Below are 20709 nucleotides of genomic sequence, written 5' to 3'. Positions count from 1 at the left end.
AACAGAATATCGCAGTCCGTAGGTTTTGAGGTTCTAAGCGGGGAGCCCTGATTCCGGGGGCAGATATTGGAGGATAAGTGGCAGTGGGAAGGTGTCTGGCCGTGGGGATCCTACACCGCCAGTGAGCAGAAGACTCATGTGCTGGGGACAGGGCAGAGACTCACAGAACAGTTGCGGTGGTGAAAGGACTTTAGGGCAGCCCCCGGGTGGAAACCCTGAGCAGCATGATCTCGCGTGGGAACTGGGAGTGGCTGGCAGTTTTAGAAGCACAAAGGGCAGAGACATGCACTGACCTGGAGGCAGGACTGGGGGCGCTACAGAGGGGCGCACAATTCAGGACCCTGCAGTTTATAGCAGCACGGACAGAAACGGTGATAGTGTCGCCTGGAGACCTCACTGAAGAACAAACTACGGGCTTTCTGCCTGAGGAAGAGGGTTGGAAAGGGTGTCTTCTGCTCTGAATTGAGGATGAGACTCGGAAATCCTCCAGGGAAAACCACCTGAGGACAAAAGCCCCCAAAACTGATTCCCGCTGAACCCATCCCCCGCCATGGTGGGGCAGGGCAACTCTGCCAGAACAGGTTTGCCTGAGTAAGAGTGTGGCAGACTCCTTCCCCGGAAGACAGGCTGGGAAATCAAGAGGCCAGCAACCCTAACGTCCCAAGAAAACTGGTGCATCTGCTTGGGTTCTGTTCAATAGTTTGGAATCTTTACTTTCCCTCAAATATCCACCAACAGAATAACTAGGAGGAGGAACCACACATATAGAAAAGACTCAAAGATTATGACTTATTGTGCAGATTTACAAATGGATGCAGATAAAACCAAGATATCGGAGATGGAATTCAGCGTAGCAATTGTGAAGACAATGGCTAGAATGGAGAAATCAATCAGTGGCAACATACTGTCTCTAAGGGCAGAAATGAAAACTGAATTGGCAGAACTTAAAAATGCTATCAATGAGATCTAATCCAATCTAGATAATCTAACAGCTATGGTAAGTGAGGCAGAAGAATGAATAAGCAACCTGGAAGATGATATAATAGATATTATGGGAAAAGAGGAGGCCAGGGAAAAACAACTCAGAATCCATGAAAATATAATCAGAGTAATATGTGACACCGTGAAGCATTTTAAATGTCACAGTAATTGGAATCCCAGAAGGAGTGGAGTGAGAGAGAGGACTAGAAGATGTATTTGAGCAAATTGTACCTGACAACTTCCCTAATGTGGGGAATGAAACAAACATTAGCATCTTAGACGAAGAAAGTACCACTAGAGGAGACCATAGGCAATAACCACTTTGACATCACCCTCAGGATCTTCTTTCAAGATATATCTACAAAAGCTAGTAATACAAAACCAAAAATGAACTTTTGGGACTGCATCAAGGTAAAAACCTTTGGCACAGCAAAGGAAACAGTCAACAAAACAGAGTCAACCCACAGAAAGGGAAAAGATATTTGCAAAAGATACTCCAGGTAAAGGGCTGATATCCAAGTTCTATAAAGAACTTCTCAAACTCAACACCCATAAAACAAATAATCAAGTCAAAAAGTGGCCAGAAATATGACAATACACTTCTCTGAACAAGACATACAAATGGCTAACAGACACATGCAAAAATATTCAACATCATTAACCACCAGGGAAATTCAAATCAAAACCACAACGAGATACCAACTTACACCATTTTGAATGGCAAAAATGTACAGGGAAAGAAACAACAAATGTCGGAGAGGTTGTGGAGAAAGGGGGACCCTCTTACACTTTTGGTGGGAATGCAAGTTGGTACAGCAACTTTGGAAAACTTTGGAAGTTCCTCAAAAAGTTAAAAATAGAACTACCCTATGACCCAGGAATTGCACTCCTGGATATTTACCCCAAAGACACAGATGTAGTGAAAAGAAAGGCCATATACATTAGGAGAAGGAAAGGAAAAATGAAGCGGTGGGGGGAGGGATCAGAGGGAGAGAAGAACCATGAGAGACTATGGACTTTGAGAAACAATCAGAGTTTTAGACGAGAGGGGGATTGGTTAGCCCTCTGTCGGGGATTAAGGAGGGCACATACTGCATGGTGCACTGGGAGTTATATGAAAAATATTGATCATGAATCACCACGTCAAAACTAGTGATGTAGTGCATGGTGACTAACATAACATAATAAAATTAAAAAAAGAAATATTGACCAAAAAAAAGAGAAACATTTATGTGTAATATTTAACCATGTTGTTTAACTCTATTCTCTATAATTTCACATCTGAGTACTAATTAAGGGTGATTAAAGGCATATGGGCATAGATGACCATGGTATTATCATGAAACTCCAGGAGGAAATCGGGATTCCTTATACAGAGTAATGATTGCAAACTTTTCCTGTGTAGACACAGTTTGAAAATATGTCTTGATGTAGTAGAATGCATTGTTCAGGTCTGTATTTCATCCCAATTCCAGCTATTTCAGAGGCCAAGGGAATTAATTTTGTCATTGCACTGCCCACTAGTTGGGATACTGCTGTAGACACAGAGCTAGTAAGTATGTAGCAAATTCTCTCAGAGAATGACTTGTCAAAAAGAAGATGGAGAATATATTGGGACAGGAAGAGAAATAATCCTATATTTCAATAAGACAACGGAAAAAAGCGTTTATAGTGGCATTAACCAGAATATCCAAGTTTGCATAATGGCCAAAAAACTGGGAACTAAAAATTAGTGCATGCAGTGATAACTAGTGATGCTAGTTTCCTTAAGTCTAACTCATTATCTGTAGTGTACATAACTGTGAGATACACTTGAAAGAAAATTTCAAGTGAAGATAAAGACCAATTATGATAATTACAAAAGACATGGAAAGTTCAGTCACAAAAAGCAGATTTTGATTGGCTTAAACCAATGTTTAATTATCGTTCATTCAATATATACGTTTAAAAATATATTTGACAGTAACTGTGCTCAAACTGTGCTGATGTCAAAGACAAAGTAAAGGGGTTCCACCTAAGAAATGTATGATGGGAATTGGCATGGCTAAAAGGAGTTTGAATGTAACTCAAAACGGATACTGGAATAGAAACTTATGAACCTGCTCAGGTAAACAGTTGTCTTTACAGTCTTGTTAACTATGCTGACTTTCAGGGCTCAGAATTTAAAAGGCATCAAAAACAGCATAAGGAATTAAGCCTGAAATAGGCTGTGGATAGAATCGGAAGGCAACATAAATGTATCCATTAAATAATATCAACCTTGGGCTAATGAGGGGAGGAATTGAAGCTACACAGGGAATGTTTTGAGGTCACTAGGGCAAAACAGGCCTTTGATAATACCACCTGTAAAATTACACAACATTCAGACATGCAGTTCATGAATGCAGCATGTGATGACATAGTGGTTGCTGAACTGGTGAGAGTGTTTTACTTTCCAGTATGAATGTACTTTTTAATGAAGTCAAACTTTGCCAACTAAAATCCAAGGACTCTTCTAAATAACAGTGAGAATATAATGTAATTGAGAAAATATTAAGTGAATGCTATGTATTTGTATTTTCCAGAATTCATTGACATATATCTCTTCCACATCAATTTTTTTTCAGAATTTATTGATTGCAGAGCACATACAAGAGTGGGAGGGGCAAAGGGAGAGGGAATCTGCTTCTGGACACAAGTCTGCAGTAGACACAACGCTCTATACCAGGACCCTGGGATCATTACCTGACCTGAAAGCAGACTTTTAACAACTGAACCACCTGGGTGGCCCCTTCCACATTATTGTAATTAATGCCCTCATTTTATGCATCCTGGACTATTTCAGAAACTGCGTGACTCCAAATGCTTCTTTTCCTTTGCTCCCATTCTTTTTTAAATACATATAATTTATTTAGGATGTATGTCAAGAGTTCTTGCCAAATGACAAAAAAAATACAATAAATAAAATCAAGATTTTTACACTGAACTATTTCAAAAAATAAACATAATGAAAATATAAAGATTAACATGTAATTTTATTTTTCAAGTAAGAGAATTGCCAATATGTGTTCAATTGCCAACAAAAGATAACCTTTTTTTTCTTGCATAATGACAGTCCTTTGACAGATCAGTTGTAATTCGGATGATGTGCATACGATGGAGATGGTTGATGAGTTGACCTTGAAAGTGAGGCAGCAGAAGATCACCTGTCATTGGCAGTGTGAACCAAGGGTTGCCCGCTGGTTGCAGGGTAGAAAACCGAGCATCACTGGCTGACAAACCCGCATATCTAGTTGGAAAAGTGGAAGGCTCCACCATCATTCCTAAATAAGTGCTCTATAAGGGAGATATGATACAGTACTGAGATTGAGAAGTTTTAGTTGTAAGAAAGTTCACATTGTGGCCATTTGCTTGAGTGCAGCTGCTTGCGAGTGCAGTGAAAAGTGGTCAACTGGTTTAAAAAGGCATGTTGCTCCATTCCGGTTTGTTTCGAGGGTCTAACTGACATTGCTGATGCAGGAGAAAAATCACTTCTCATAGGGGCCATTGTAGTAGTAATTCTCTGGCTGGGAGAAGGCTTCCTTATTAGAGGCACATTTACATTGGTGGAGTTTGAACATACCCTTTCTCCACAAGTATCAGCAACAAAACCAGAATTAGGACTATCCACATTATCAACTGCTCTGCAGGGTTTCTTATTGAAACCTTGAACTAATGAAACTATAGAAGAATTTTAATCCCAACTCTTCTGTTCATTCTTACTAAAAGGTGGGGGCAGCCTCCTTTAAAATATGAATTATGATAGTACTGTAACTGAAACCAAAGGAGAAATTTACTAAGTGATAGTTCCAACTTAGATATAGGATAAGATAACCTGTAAAATTTGACTTTAGTTTCATCACACAAAATCATCAAATAATATATTTAGTATGTTAGTATTTTTAAGAATTTACTTACTGGAAACAAACATTTAATTATGGTTCATGAAAATGTGTTACATATTTAAAAATAACTGTGAATAGCACTTTAAGGGGCTTCAGGATCTTATGTAAATTGAAGTTCATTGTTAAGGGTCAAAGATACTACTAAAATATCTTATAACCCTGAATGTTCCATGCCTAAGCTGGCATCAAATTTTGGAAAATATTTGAAATTTAAAATCTAACTTTACCCTATACATAGGAACATATTTACTTCTATACAAGGTAAAATCTTATATATTCCATATATAAGTCATAACATTTTAGAATACTTTGCTTCAAACAGAAACTTCTTTTCCTGTGCTAGAAAGTCAGCCAGAGAAGCAGATCTTTGAAAACTCTGTGGCATTTCACTAAATCGATAAAGATTAAGCTGGCGAACTAAACTCTTCATACTTCCAGTTTCTAATATTCTGAAAGGAACCTTTCTCTCCACAATTTCTTTCTTGAAGAGTTCCTCATCAGTGAGTATAGAAGTTCCCTTCTCATCGAATTGACTTGAGTTACTCACTTTCAACTATTTTCCAAAGTTTCCTGGGGAAAGGTCAGAGAAAGAAAATCATTATCTTCATCTGGTTCAGAGACACAGGATGTGTAACGTGGTCTTTTTATCAAGGATCCTCCTGACAAGGTGTGAAAAGCATTTTATTTAATCACAGACCTCAGGTCCACATCTCCAGTGACTGTGTGCTCACACAAATGTGCGCTAATGGAGCCTGTGGAACCAGTCGATCCATCTTTAGGAGTATCATCTTCAATTTCTGAAGAAACATATGCCATCTCAACTACGTTTTCCTTCAGCTATGTTTCTGATCTGCATGGTTTTGAACACTGCATCTTCAAATGCCGCTGTGGCTGGCCTATACAGATAAACTATCCAGACCATCCAAATAGTCCACCACCTGAGTAGTTGTGACATCACAAGATACCTGTTTCCTAACAATTAAAGCCCGAGTGTTTACTTTTGAAATTATTTCAGTTAAAATAAAGTACTTAAAATAAACGTTATGTAGACAGCAACCAAAAAAAATATGATGTACAAAATCTCCTTTTTACAATTTTTTTAAAGAAAATATGTAATTGTATTTAGCCACTTACATAAAATCATTTCCTTCTTCTAAACACACTATTATTAGGTTGGTGCCAATAACATAAAACCTGGTAAATGAAAACTGCAAAAAAATGAGTAAAACATAAATTTTAAAAATCCCTGACGATTTGGAAATTAAATCTTTGTAACCTATATATAAAGCCAATCATTGAGACCACAAGTTAGTCATTGCCCTTGGCCAGGTCAGAGGGGAACAGAAAATTCTATTTAAAGGATTTTGTCTTATGATGTTGAAAATACTTAAGAATTAGGTAATATGGTATGACATTACAAAGATACAATTTCCCTTGAATTTTATATTTTGATATCATTATTTTTACATAAGGTGTATTTTGCCTCAATTTTTTTAACAGTACCCTGAATCTGTAGTTATTACAGACTAAAATAAAATGTAATTAGTTTTCTGAATATAAGGTTAACTTATCTGTTTCTCTTTTGTAAGTATTCTGTTAAATTGTATCAAATACATTTCATAGTCATATTAGTGGAATAAATATGATTTTGTTTGGTATGTCTGTAAATGCATTTTAGATAATTAGGAAGTAAAAGATTTTAAGAGATGTCAAGAGATCTACCATGAATGAGATCATAAAAATTTGGAGATGGAAAATAACTTGACATTGTTATAAATACAATTTATTTCTATGTGTCTCTTGGGAAAATTGCTTTTATTGCAACAACCAAAGTATTTACACAAATAAAGTATGTGCGGTAAACATTGTGCCCAAAAAAGCAGAATGTACACTTGTAAGGCAATCTTAATTTTGAGTGAAAAGTCCCTTTTCTGTCTAGCAATAAGCATACTCCACCTGAAGTATGAATTTCTGTAGATTCATGGTATAATATTATGACTACTTTGTCTTTTCAATATGTTTAGAAGAAACGAATTATTTTTTATATTTGCCATATTGTATCATGCCTCAGAAAGAGATACCAAAGTTAGGAGGATATCTTTTTTTTAATATGCGTTTTAAACCCAGAAATTTATGTATCAATAGTAAATAATAAATATTTTCATATCAGTAAATATTTCATTAAGATCAAATTATACTCCCTCCAGGGTGGCTTTGTTGGTTAAGCATCCAAACCTTCGTTTTAGCTCAGGTCATGATCTCAGGATCATGAAGTCAAGTCCCAAGTCAGGCTCCAAACACAGCTGTGAATCTGCTTGAGATCCTGTCCCTCCCCCCTTCCCCTCTCTACCACTTGTGCAAACATTCTCAAATATATAAAAAAATAAAATAAATCTTAAAAAAAAAGACACTCCCTCCAGATGCAGGTTCATGAATTTCGACCATTATTTCATTCAAACATTTTTTTGCAAAATTGTAAAAATATGTATTTATATTCTATGGCATTTCCTTAATTTTCCATAAGCAATTTTTTTGGGGGGCCTAGTGATTATCTATGGCTACAAACAAAGGGGTGTCTATGTAGAGAAAACAGCGAATTAATGGGAGGAACAGGAAGCAGAAATCACATTAAATATAGAAAAGTACCATCAAGAAGGGAGAAAGAAGAGTTTGGCGATTTTAGGGAAATATGGCCTAATTCAAATGTCATCAGACTCTAAATTTTAAACTTTACCTCCTTAAAGATAAAAGAAATCAGCTATTTTTATCTGGAAAACATGAATAGTATAGGTTGTATCTTCTTAGCTAAATAGAAGAATAAGATTTCTCTCTTTGTGATCTTTTTATCAGTTAGGATGTGATGCACCTTACATTCCCTCTGGTTAGAGCTTACTCTAAACAAAACTGTATTCTTTCCCTTCTGTCTTTGTGAAGAGGTTTTATAGACTGGATGCAGGTTTTGTTTTTAATTATAATCCTCCAGTATGTGTTATATTGAACATGGAGGCTACATGAAAGGGAACAGGCAGAAAAGAGTAGATTAAGTTTGCAAAATGAAATAGGAGAAAGGCACAGTCATGTTCAAGGTAGGTGTAGGTGAGTAGAGCCCTTCATTTCAGTAGGAGTCCTAAGAGATTTGAGGTTGAAAATAAATTCCCGGATCCTTTGAACATGCTCCAAATTTATAGGACAGCAAAAGAGGAGCAGCTCCAACAGCTCTTTTTCAGCTAATGCTGCCACACATTCGTGCTAGAAGGCTTCACGCTAGAGACACTTGTGCAGTTCTGAAAGGTGGATTCTCCAAAATTTGGATTCTCTCCCTAAGGAAAAACCACCTTCCCTATACTTCCACACATATAGGAGACATCACTTTTCTCTTCTGGAATCAAGATGTTAGAGGGCAGTCGCCTTCTTCACATGCTTTTTCCTCAGAGGGAAACCTGGGGCAGTCTCGGGATGCCTCCACACATGTAGGCTCACAGGCTTCTCGTTTGAACATGCGCAGTGTCACTCTAACTGCATTATCCACAGAAGTCTTTCTGCAAGCAAAGTACACAGCGCTATCCTAATGATAGAACACATACATCTGTTACAAGGGGCTTGTTATGAAGTGTCATGTTCCACGCTGAAACTTCCTTTATTCACAGACTTCTTCCTCTCCACGAAGTCTAAGGCATGTTCCCCGGCCTCTGGTCAAAGATGCCAAAATGCTTCTCACGGGAACCAACTTACTCTGAGGGGAAATTTGCATTCCCCAGGGACTTCTTCACAGAGAGAGGGATAGGGCATGTTTCACATGCTTTGTACATTGAAGCTACAATGTTCTCGCTCGAGATATTGAGGTTCTCCGAAAGGTGTCTTCTCCAAAGACTCTTTTCTAAGCCTGAGTACCTAGCTCCTTCCCTAGACTTCCAAACAGATACTGGAAATCGGCTTTCTGCCTGGAAACACGATGTTCGTGGAGAGTCGCCTTCTGTGATATCTGATTTCTCAGAAGGAAATACATCGCACATCCGGACGCTTCCTAAGCTGTATGTTAGAAAGCATCTTGTTGGAGGCAACTTGTGCTTCCTCGCAGCTGCTTCCTCCACATCCTTGTGACTCCAATATCAGGATTTTGCCCTTTTCATCTCCTTCTAGACCGATACTGGAAATGGCTGAGAACTCTTGAGAAAAGATGTTAAATTGATGTGGCATTCTCCACAGGCATGTTTCTCCGAGGGAAGGAGAAAGTCCTCTCCTGATGCTTGAACACATACATGTTACAGGGCTTCTCACGGGAAGAAATTGGTTGTTTGCTCCAAGTTGTATTCTGCACAGACGCATTTATGAGCATCAGATCAAGGTACCTTGCCTCTACTTGCTCACATAGATGTGAAATTGGTTCCATCTTCTGATATCCAGGTGGCAGGGAAGGTTTCCATTTGTTGTAGTCTTGTTTATCAGAATTCCCCTCACCCAGGATCCTCAGGAAGACACACCACTCTGGAAAAAACAGTAGTTCTATAAGCAGGACTTTCCTGGAATGTTGATCTAAACTGAGTGTTTTCACTGAAGGATGGATATGGCACTATGCTGATGCTGCCACACATACATGCTAGAAGAATCTCGTTAGATGGGCGTTTGGGTGGCTCAGATGGCTAAGCGTCTGCCTTCGGCTCAGATCATGATCCCAGGGTCCTGGGATCAAGTCCCGCATCAGGCTCCCTGCTCCTTGGGAGCCTGCATCTCCCTCTGCCTCTTTCTCTCTCTGTCTCTCATGAATAAATAAATAAACAAAAAATAGAAGTATCTCGCTAGAGACACTCGTGGTACTCTGAAAGGTAAAATCACAACAGACTTGTTTCTAAGAACCAGGACAAACCGCCATACCTGTACTTCAACACATCTGTTAGAGATCGCTTTTCCCATCTGGAAAGAAGATGTTCGTGGGAAGTGGCATCCTCTATCGACTTGGTACTCAGAGGGAGGAATGTGGCATTACGGTGATGCTTCCACATATTTAAGCTAGGAAGCTTCTTGCTTGGAAAAGCACATTGGGGCTGAATTTGAATTCTTCACAGAATTGTTTCTCCAAGCGATGCAGCCAGGACCTTCCTAATGTTATCAAACATCCCCATACCTCTACATAAATATCCCAGAAAGATTCTCGCTCTACCAAGCCTTCTATGAGATGAAATTTACATTCCCCAGGGACTGAAATCACAGAGGGAGGGAGAGGACATGTTTCAGAAGCTTCAGCACATACATGCTAGAAGGCTTTTCGCTTGAGATACTTGTGGCTCCCTCAACAGTGTATTTCCACAGACTTCTCTCGAAAGGTCAGGACATCAGCCCTATACAATGGGGTCCCACTCATATATTGGAATTATTCAATTTTTTCTTTGGAAACACGATGTTAGTGGAAGTCACATTCCTCCCAAACTTGTCTCCCACAAGGAAGTATAGGCTACATACTGAGGCTTCTACACATATATATTAGAAAGAGTCTCGTTTGAAGGAACTTGTGTTTCCTGGAGCTTGTGTGGTCCACCGAATTGTTACAACACTGTGGGACATTGCAACTTGCCTGTCCTAACACACATATCCTGGAAATCACTTGGAACCCTGGAAAAAATGTTATTGCTAAATGGCATTCTCCACAGCTTGTTTCTCAGAAGGAGGAGATGGAACTCTCCTGATGTTTGAACACATCCATGCTAGAAGACCTCTCCGGGAAGACACTTGTGGTGTACTGAAGGTTCTCTTCTGCACAGACTTGTTTCTAAGTATAGGGCCCTAGCCCTTTGCCTAGGCTTCCACAGATTTGGATATGGTTCTACCTTCCGACATCCAGATGGCCGTGAATATTTCCATTTCTCACGTCTTATTTTTTAGAGTTTTGGATATGGCTGTTTCCTCATGATCCCACACCAAGCTTGGAAAAGCCCTGTATCTTCAGGAAGCAACAGTTTAATTCAACGTTGTATTCAAAAGAGACTGTTTTCACTGAGGAAATTGTAGGCACCTTTCAGATGCTACAAGGCATAGGTGCAATAAGGCTTCTCACTACAGACACTTGTGGTGCTCTGAGTTTTACACTCTCCATAGTATTGTTTCTCATTGTAAGGACAACCCCCCATACATATACTTCCATACAACTAGGAGTAAAGGCTTTTCTCTTTGGAAAACAAGATGTGAGTGGACACCGGGAACCTCCATCGTCTGGTATCCCTGAAGAAAGTATGTGGCCCTACCATGATCTTTCCACACACAGAGACTTGGATGTTTCTGGCTTGAAAAAGTATGATGTTGCTGAAATGGCCTCCTCCACAGCATTCTTCGTCTAAGCGAAGAATACAGCATTCCTCATGTTAAAACACATGATCTGTTTGAAATGATTTCTTTGGAAGTTCTTCACTGAAACTTGCCTTATTTGCAGCCCTCTTTCTCTGAGCAAAGGGCATGGCATTTTGTCCATGCTTCGAGACAAATGTGCTCCAAAGTTCTCGCTGGAGCGAACTTCCTCTTAGGGGAAAGTTGCATTGTGCAGAGACTAGATTCACAGAGGGAAGGATGGGACATGTTTCGGAGACTTCAACAAATACATGCTAGAATGCTTCTCGTTGGAGAGACTTGTGGTTCTCTGAATGGTGCATGTCCCTAGCCTCATTTCTAAGCATAAGGCCATGGCCCCTATCTTAGAACTCCACACTTGGAATGGAAATCGCATTTCTCTTCTGGAGATAAGATGTAAGCGGAAAGTGGCATTCCCCACAGTCTTGTGATGTTATGGCATTATCCTGGTACTTCTAACCAATATAGGCTAGGAAGCTTCTCGCTTGAGGTAACCTGTTGTTCAAGAAAGTGGCCGGCTCCACGGACTGTTTTCTCCCTGACAGGGACATGCTCCTTAGTCTCGCCATTCACTTCCTGCGCAAATTGTTTGATATCCAGAAACTAGATGTTACTGGGAAGAGGCATTATCCACAGTCTTGTTTCTCAGATGCAAGGATATGGAAACCTGCCGAAGCTTGCCCACCGCTGTGCTAGCAAGCTTCCTTTTGGAAGAAACTTGTTGTGGCTTGAATGTTGTACTCTCCACGGACCTGGACCTCCCAGACAGGGACTGGGCACCTTGCCTTTGTTTCCATACCTAGACTGGAAATGGCTTTCTCTTCTGGAATCCAGAGATTCCTGGAACATGGACATCTCCACAGTCTTGTTTCTACGAAGAAAAGAGATGGCAATCTCATGACATTGTAGATTCATACAAGCTAGAATACTACACTCTTGAAGAACAACGTTTTGCTGATCTGCGATCTCCATAGAATTATTTCCCCAAGCGACCGATCCTGCACTTTCCTGAGACTTCAACACACAGAGTGTAGCAGGGTATAGGATTGAAGAACCCTGTGTTTCGATGAGACGTGCCTGAGGCACAGACTTCTTCCACTGGGGGATGGATATGGCTGCTTCCAGACGCTTCAACACATACCGGCCAGCAGGCTTCTCACAGGAAGACATTTGTAGTTCGCTCTAAGTTCCATTCTCCACGGACTTGTTTCTAGCATCCGAATTCGGGCCACTTGCCTGCCCTTCCACACATACATATGAAAGTGTTTCTACCGTCAGATGTCGAGGTGGCAGTTAAGAGTTCCATGGTCCATTGTCTCGTGTTTCAGAGTTTGTTTTACGGCAGTTTCCTCCTGAATACACAGGGATATTGGAAAAGGCTTGTATCTTTGGAAAGAAAGGGTTTCCTTGAACGTCCTATTCTAAACACACCATTTCCACCAGCGGAATTAGAGGGCACTTCCTCATGCTGCCACACATACGTGCTGCATGGCATCACGCTAGAGACACTCGTGCAGCTCTGAAAAGTGCAGTCTCCACAATCTGGATACTATGCCTAAGGATAAACCCCTGCCTTAAACTTCTAAACCTATCAGAGAAATCGTTTTTCTCTTCTGAAATCAAGATGTTAGCGGGCAGTGGTTTTCTTCACCCTCTTTTTCCTCAAAGAGTAGCCTGGAGCACTCTCGGGATTCCTCCACACATATAGGCTAAGAAGCTTCTCGTTGCAACCCCACAGTGTCATTGGAACTGCATTGTCCACAGAAGTCTTTCTCCAGGCGAAGGACATGGCATTATCCTAGGGTAAGAACACAGAGATCTGTTAGAAGGTTTTTGTACGAAGTGTCGTGTTCTATGCTAAATATTGCCAGAGTCACAGGCTTCTTCTCCGAGGCATCTAAGACACATTCCGCTTGCCTCTAGTAAAAGATGCTAGAATGCTTCTCACGGTAACCAACTTCCTCTGAGGGGAAAGCTGCATTCCTTAGAGACTTCTTAACAGACAGAGGGATAGGGCATGTTTCGCATGTTTCGACACCTTCAAGCCAGAATGCTTCTCGCTTGTGAAACTTGAGGTCCTCCAAAACGTGCCTGCTCCACAGACTCTTTTCTTGCCTAAGGACCTTGTCCTTTCCCAGGCCTTCCACACAGACCCTGGAAATTGGCTTTCTCTCCTGGAAACAAGATGTTGGTGGAAAGTCGCCTTCTGTAACATTTGATTTCTCAGAAGGAAATATATCACACATCAGAACCCTTCCAAACCTGTGTGTTAGGAAGCTTCTGGTTGGAGGGAACTTGTGTTTCCTGGCTGCTGCTGCTTCTCCACATCCTGGTGACTCCAATACGGGGACTTTGCCCTTTGCATATCCTTCAAGACCGATACTGGAAATGCCAGAGAACTCTTGAGAAAAGATATTAACTCAACCTGGCATTCTCCACAGTCTTGCTTCCCTGAGGGAAGCAGAGGGCCCTCTCGGGATGCTTGTACACATCCATGCTACAGGGCTTTACACGGGAAGAATTTGGTTTTTCACTCCATGTTGTATTCCACACAGATGCGTTTCTGGGCATCAGGTCAAGGTCCCTTGCTTGAAATTCCACACATAGACGTGAAATGGTTTCCATTTTCTGACATCCAGGTAGTAGGGAAGGTTTCCATTCTCCACAGTCTTGTTTCCCAGAGATCCCATTGGGGCAGACTCCTCAGGAAGACACACCGCACTGGAGAAAGCTTGTACCTTCTGTAAGCAAGATGTTCATGGAACATTATTCTAGACAGGGTGTTTTCACGAGGGACGGGTATGGCACCCTCCTGATGCCTCCACACATACATTTACAAGGCTTCTCGCTAGAGACACTGGTCATACTCTGAAAAGGACGTTCTCCACAGACTTGTATCTAAGTTCCAGGACACCATGCCATCTCTGTACTATGACACATCTGTTAGAGATCACTTTTCTCTTCTGGAAACTGCATGTTCGTGGAAAGTAATGTTGTCCAATGTCCTTTTTCTCAGAGGGAAGGAGGTGCCCTTAGAATGATGCTTCCACACTTTTAGGCAAGAAGCTTCTTGCTTGGAAAAGCACATTGGGGCTAAAGTCGCATTCTTCACAGAATTGTTTCTCGAGGACAAGGACAGGGCACCTAATGAAGGCTACCACACATCCCCGAACCTCTAGGAAAACATGCCACAAAGCTTCTCGCTGTGACAAGCTTCCTCTGAGGGGAACTTTGCATTCCCCAGAGACTTTAATCACAGAGCGAAAGAGAGTCCATATTTCCGAAGCTTCGGAACTACAAGCTAGAATGTTTCTCGCTTGAGATACTGGTGGTTCTCTGAACGATGCATGCTTCACAGACTTGTCTCGAAATGTAAGGACATTGCCCACTCCCACACCATAGGGTAGGAAGCAGCTCCTTTTAAAACCCACTCCGTGGCAGCAAAGGCACTCTCAACAGAATTCTTTCTCCAAGGCAAGGATACTACACTTTCCTGATGCTACAACACCTATATTTGTTGGAAGGGATTTGGTGTGAAGTGTCGTGTCCTTTGCTGAAGCTGGCTTTCATCACAGATATTTCTTGAGCGATGGATATGAGGCACTTTCCACTTGCCTACAGGTCAACATGCTAGAGAGCTTTTCACCAGGACAATCTTCCTCTGAGGGCAAAGTTGCTTTCCCTAGAGGCTGTATTCACACAGGGAAGCGTCGCTTATGTTTCCATGGCTTCACCCCAGACATGTTAGAATGCTTCTTACTTGAGGAACTTGTGGTTCCCACAACGGTGCATGTTCCACACACTTCTCTTGAAGCGTCAGGATATCTCCCGTATACAGTAGGCTTCCACACATACATTGGAATTATTCGATTTTTCTCTTCAGGAAATTCGATTTTAGTGGAAGCCGCATTCCACCTACTCTTGTCTCCCACAAGGAAATATATGCTACATCCCGAGGCTTCTAGACATAGGTATTAGGAAGCGTCTCGTTCTTGTGTCTCCTGGAGCTTGGGTGGTCCACAGAATTGTTACTACAACAGGGGGACATTGCACCTTGTCTTTCCTTCCGCACATGTCCTAGAAATCGTTTGGGAACCTGGAAACAAGATGTTATTGCTAAGTGGCTTCCTCCACAGGCGTGTTTCTCAGAGGGAAGGAGATCAAACTCTCCTGATGCTTGCACACATCCATGTTAGAAGACTTCTCTGGGAAGACACTTGCGGTGTGCTGAAGTTCTCTTCTCCATAGACTTCTTTCTAAGGGTCCTAATCCCTTGCTTATGCTTTCACACACAGATTTGAAAATAGTTCTATTTTCCGACACCCAGATGGCCATGGAGATTTCCATTCCCCACGTCTTGTTTTTCAGAGTTTCATGTATGGATGTTTCCTCATGAACACACACCTGCCTTGGAAAAGCCTTGTAACTTCAGGAAGCAAGAGGTTACTTGAACGTTGAATTCAAAACAGACTGTTTTCACTGAGCGAAGGATAGGGACCTTTCGGATGCTACAAGGCATAGATGCAGGAAGGATTCTCACTAGAGGCATTCCCACAGGCTTTTTTGTCAGAAGGAGGTTATGGCATTATCCTGGTACTTCTATCCAATATAGGCTAGGAAGATTCTCACTTCAGGTAACGTGTTGTTCATGAAAGTGGCCATCTCCGAAGCTTGTGGTGCGCCGAATGTAGCACTCTCCACAGTCTTGTTTGTTATTGTAAGCACAAACCCCCTTCCATATACTTCCACACAAGTATGAGAAATGGCTTTTCTCTTGTGAAAACAAGATGTGAGTTGACACCGTGTTCCTCCATCGTCTGGTATCTCCGATGAAAGTATATGGCCCTATTGTGATTTTCCACACAAAGAGGCTGGAAGCTTCTGGCTTGGAAAACTACAGCGTTGCTGAAATGCAGTCCTCCACAGCATACATTCTCTAAGTAAATAATACGGCATATCCTCATGTTAAACACATGGATCTGTTCAAAGGGATTTGTTTGGGAGTGTCGTGTTCTTCAATGAAACTTGCTTTATTTGCAGCCTTCTTTCTCTGAGCGAAGGGCAAGGCACTTTGCCTGTGCCCCTAGACAGTTGTGCTCCAAAGATTATCACTGGAGCGAACTTCCTCTTAGGGAATATTGCATTGCCCAGAGACTCAATTCACAGAGCGAAGGGTGAGGCAGGTTTCGCAGGTTTCAATACATACGTGCTAGAATGCTTCTCGTTTGAGAATTTTGTGGTTCTCTGAATGGTGCATGTCCCCAGCCTAGTTTGAAGCATAAGGACATGGCCCCTATCCTAGAGTTCTTTGCGTGGATTGGAAATCGCTTCTCTCTTCCGGAGAAAAGATGTGAGTTGAAAGTGTCATTGCCCAAAGTCTTGTTTCTCAGAGAGGATGGTATGGCATTATCCTGGTACTTCTCAGCAATATAGGCTAGGGAGCTTCACGATTGCGGTAACGAGTTGTTCATGAAAGGGGCTATATCCACGGGCTGGTTTCTTCCTGACAGGGACATGCCTCTTAGTCTCGTCTTCCACTTATTTGCCCAAATTGTTTGATCTCAAGAAAGTCGATGTTATTGGGAATTGGCGTTTGACACAGTCTTGTTTTTCATAGGCAAGGATATCGAACCGTGCAAAGCTTGCCCACCCCTGCGCTAGATAAGTTCCTATAGCAAGAAACTTGTTGTGGGTCGAAAGTTGTCCTCTCCACCGACCTTGATCTCCCAGACAGGGACTTGCCCAGTTGCCTTTGTTTCCATACCTAGACTGGAAATCGCTTTCCCTTCTGGTATCCAGATGTTCCTGGAATGTGGCATCCTCCACAGTCATGTTTCCACAATGGAAGGACATGGCATTCTCCTCATATTGCAACACATTCGAGCTAAAAGTCCAACCCTCGAAGAACCACGTTGTTTGCTGAATTTTGCTATCTGCAATGAATTCCTCTTCCGATCCACAGACACTGCACATTCCTGAGATTCAACACACAGAAGCTAGAAGGGTATAGGCTTGAAGAATCCTGTGTTTCGCCGAGACGTGTTTGAGGAACAGACTTCTTCCACTATGAGAATGATAGCGTTCGTTCCTGACGGTTCAACACGTACCTGCCAGAAGGCTTCTCACGGGAAGCCATTTGTGGTTCGCTCTAAGTTACATTCTCCAGGGTCTTGTTTCTAGCATCCTAAACCTGGCCACTTGTTTGCCCTTTCATACCTCGAATTGAAAGTGTTTCTATCGTCAGACTTCTGGATGGCACTTCAGAGTTCCATCGTCCACGTTCTCGTGTTTAAGAGTTTGTTTTAGGGCAGTTTCCTCCTGACTATGCACAGGCATTGGAAAAAGCTTGTATCGTCGGAAAGCAAGAGTTTCCTTGAAAGACCTATTCTAAGCCGACTGCTTCCACCAGCAGCACTAGAAGGCACTTTCCTGATGTTGCCACACATACCTGCTGGGAGGCTACACGCTAGAGACAGTTGTGCAGCTCTGAAAGGTGCAGTCTCCACAATCTGGATTTTATGCCTAAGGACAAACCACCTGTCCTATACTTCCACACCTATAGGAGAAATCGCTTTTCTCTTCTGGAATCAAGATGGTAGTGGGCAGTGGCTTTCTTCACAGTCTTTTTCCTCAAAGGGAAGACTGGGGCACTCTTGGGATGCCTCCACAGATAGAGGCTTGGAAGCTTCTTGTTTGAACACCCACAGTGTCGTTAGAACTGCATTCTCCACAGATGTCTTTCTCCAAGCAAAGGACACGGCATTATCCTAGTTTTAGAACACATACATCTGTTAGAAGGGTTTCTTTTGAAGTGCCATGTTCTACCGTGAATCTTGCTTTACTCACAGACATGTTCTCCGTCAAGTCTAAGGCATTTTCTGCTTGCTTCTAGGTAAAGATTGTAGAATGTTTCTCATGGCAAGAAACTTCCTTTGAGGAGAAAGTTCCATTCCCAGAGACATCTTCTCAGACAGAAGGATAGGACATGTTTTGCATGCTTCCACACATTCAAGATAGATTGCTTCTCGCTTGAGAAACTTGGGGTTCTCTGAAAGATGCCTGCTCCACAGACTCTTTACTAAGCCTAAAGACCTTGCTCCTTCCCTAGATATCCACACAGATACTGGACAACGGCTTTCTCTCCTGGAAAAAGATGTTCACGGAAAGTCGTCTTCTGTGATGCCTGCTATCTCAGAAGGAAATATCTCGCACATCAGGAGGCTTCCATACCTGTGTTAGAAAGCGCCTCTTTGGAGGGAATGTGTGATTCCAGGCAACTGCTTTCTCCACATCCTGGTGACTCCAATACTGGAATTTGCCCTTTGCCTATCCTTCTCGACTAATACTGGAAATGGCTGAGAACTCTTGAGAAAAGATGGTAACTCGATGCAGCATTCTCCACAAGCTTGTTTCTCGCAAGGAATGAGAAGCCCCTCTCCTGATGCTTGTACACATACATGCTCCAAGGCTTCACACGGGAAGGATTTGGTTGTTCGCTCCAAGTTGTATTCTGCACAAACGCTTTTCTGGGCGTCAGACAAAGGACACTTGCTTCTACTTCCACACATAGATGTGAAATGGCTTCCTATATTCTGATATCCAGGTGGCAGGGAAGGTTTCAATTATCTGAAGTCTTGTTTCTCAGAGATCCCTTTAGGGCAGACTACATAGGATGACACCATGACCTGGAAAATCTTGTACCTTCTGTAAGCATGAGGTTCCTGGAACATTGTTCTAAACAGAGTGTATTCACAGCGGGATGGATGTGGCCCTCCTGATGCCTCCACAGATTTGTTGTAGAAGGCTTCTCGCTAGAGACCCTATTGGTACTCTGAAAGGGGCATTTTCCACAGACTTGTTTCTAAGTGCCAGGGAACCCCACCATCTCTATACTTCCACACGTCTGTTAGAGATCAGTTTTCTCTTCTGGAAACAAGATGTTCGTGTAAAGTCGTGTTCTACACTGTCTTGTTTCTCAGAGGGAAGGATGTGGCATTAGAATGATGCTTCCACACATTTAGGCTAAGAAGCTTCTTGCTTGGAAAAGCACATTGCGGCTGAAGTCGCATTCTTCACAGAATTCTTCTCCAGTCTGGGGACATGGCACCTACCTAATGCTATCACTCATCCCCGTACCTCTAGAAAAACATGCCAGAAAGCTTCTCGCTGTAACAAGCTTCCTCTGAGGGGAACGTTGCTTTCCCCAGAGACTGTATTCAGAGAGGCAGGGAGAGGCCATTTTTCCGAAGCTTCAGCACGTACATGCCAGATTGCTTCTCACTTGAGAAATTGGTGGTTCTCTGAAAGGTTCATGCTTCATAGACTTAACTCGAAGGGTAGGGACATTGCCCACACCCACACCTATAGTGTAGGAACCCATTCTTTGAAAACCCACGACGTGGCAATAAAGGCAGGCTCAACAGAATTCTTTCTCCAAGATGGCACTTTCCTGATCCTACAACACATATATGTGTTGAAAGGGATTTGGTGTGAAGTGTCGTGTCCTTCGCTTAACCTGGCTTCCTTCACGGGATTTTTTCTTGAGCGAAGGATAAGTGGCACGTTCCCCTGGCCTCCAGACCAATGTGCTAGAGAGCTTTTCACCAGGCAATCTTCCTCGGAGGGGAATGTTGCAATCCCTCGAGAGTGTATGCACAGTGGGAAGCGTCTGGTCTGTTTTGGTCACTTAGCCCCAGACATGCTAGAATGCATCTCGATTGAGAAAGTTGTGGTTCTTTCAACGGTGCGTGTTCCACACACTTCCCTGGAAGCGTCAGGACATCCCCGTTATACACAAGGCTTCCACGCATATATTGGAATTCGATTTTGTCATCTGCAAACACGATGTTAGTGGAAATCGCATTCCGCCCAAACTTGTCTCCCACACGGATGTATGTGGTACGTACTGAGGATTCTAGACATATATAATGGAAGTTTCTTGTATGAAGGAATTTGTGTTTCCTGAAGCTTGCGTGGTCCAAGGAATTATTACTACAACACTGGTGGACATTGCAACTTGCCAATCCTTCCGCACATATCCTGGAAATCCCTTGGAACCCTGGAAACAAAATTTTCTCTCTAAGTGGCATTCTCCACAGGCTTGTTTCCCCGAGGGAAGGAGCTGGAACTATCCTGATGCTGGCACACGTCCATGCTCAAAGACCTCTCTGGGAAGACACCTGTGGTTTGCTGAATATTCTATTCTCCACAGAATTGTTTCTAAACATAGGGTGTAGCCCCTTGCCTATGCCTCCAAACAGAGATTTGAATTTGATTCTATCTCACGACATCCCGATGGCCATCAAGTTTTCCATTCCCCACGTCTTTTTTTTTTTTTTTCCTCAGATTTTCCTGTATGGATGTTTCCTCATGTTCCCACACCTCCAATGGAAAAACCTTGTATCTTCAGGAAGCAAGAGGTTAATTGAACATTGTAATCAAAACAGACTGTTTTCACTGAGGGAAGTGC

General features: G+C 42.2%; 1 pseudogene; it reads right to left on the bottom strand.

Annotated features, from left to right (window-relative positions):
- Positions 1 to 4087: 4087 nt before the first annotated feature.
- On the bottom strand, positions 4088 to 5720 carry LOC118356677 (annotated as a pseudogene).
- Between the last annotated feature and the right edge of the window lie 14989 nt (positions 5721 to 20709).

This window comes from Zalophus californianus, unplaced genomic scaffold (assembly GCF_009762305.2).
Source record: "Zalophus californianus isolate mZalCal1 unplaced genomic scaffold, mZalCal1.pri.v2 scaffold_25_ctg1_1, whole genome shotgun sequence".
Lineage (NCBI taxonomy): Eukaryota > Metazoa > Chordata > Mammalia > Carnivora > Otariidae > Zalophus > Zalophus californianus.
Note: the sequence above shows the minus strand (reverse complement) of the source record. Positions and strands in the feature narration are given on the sequence as shown.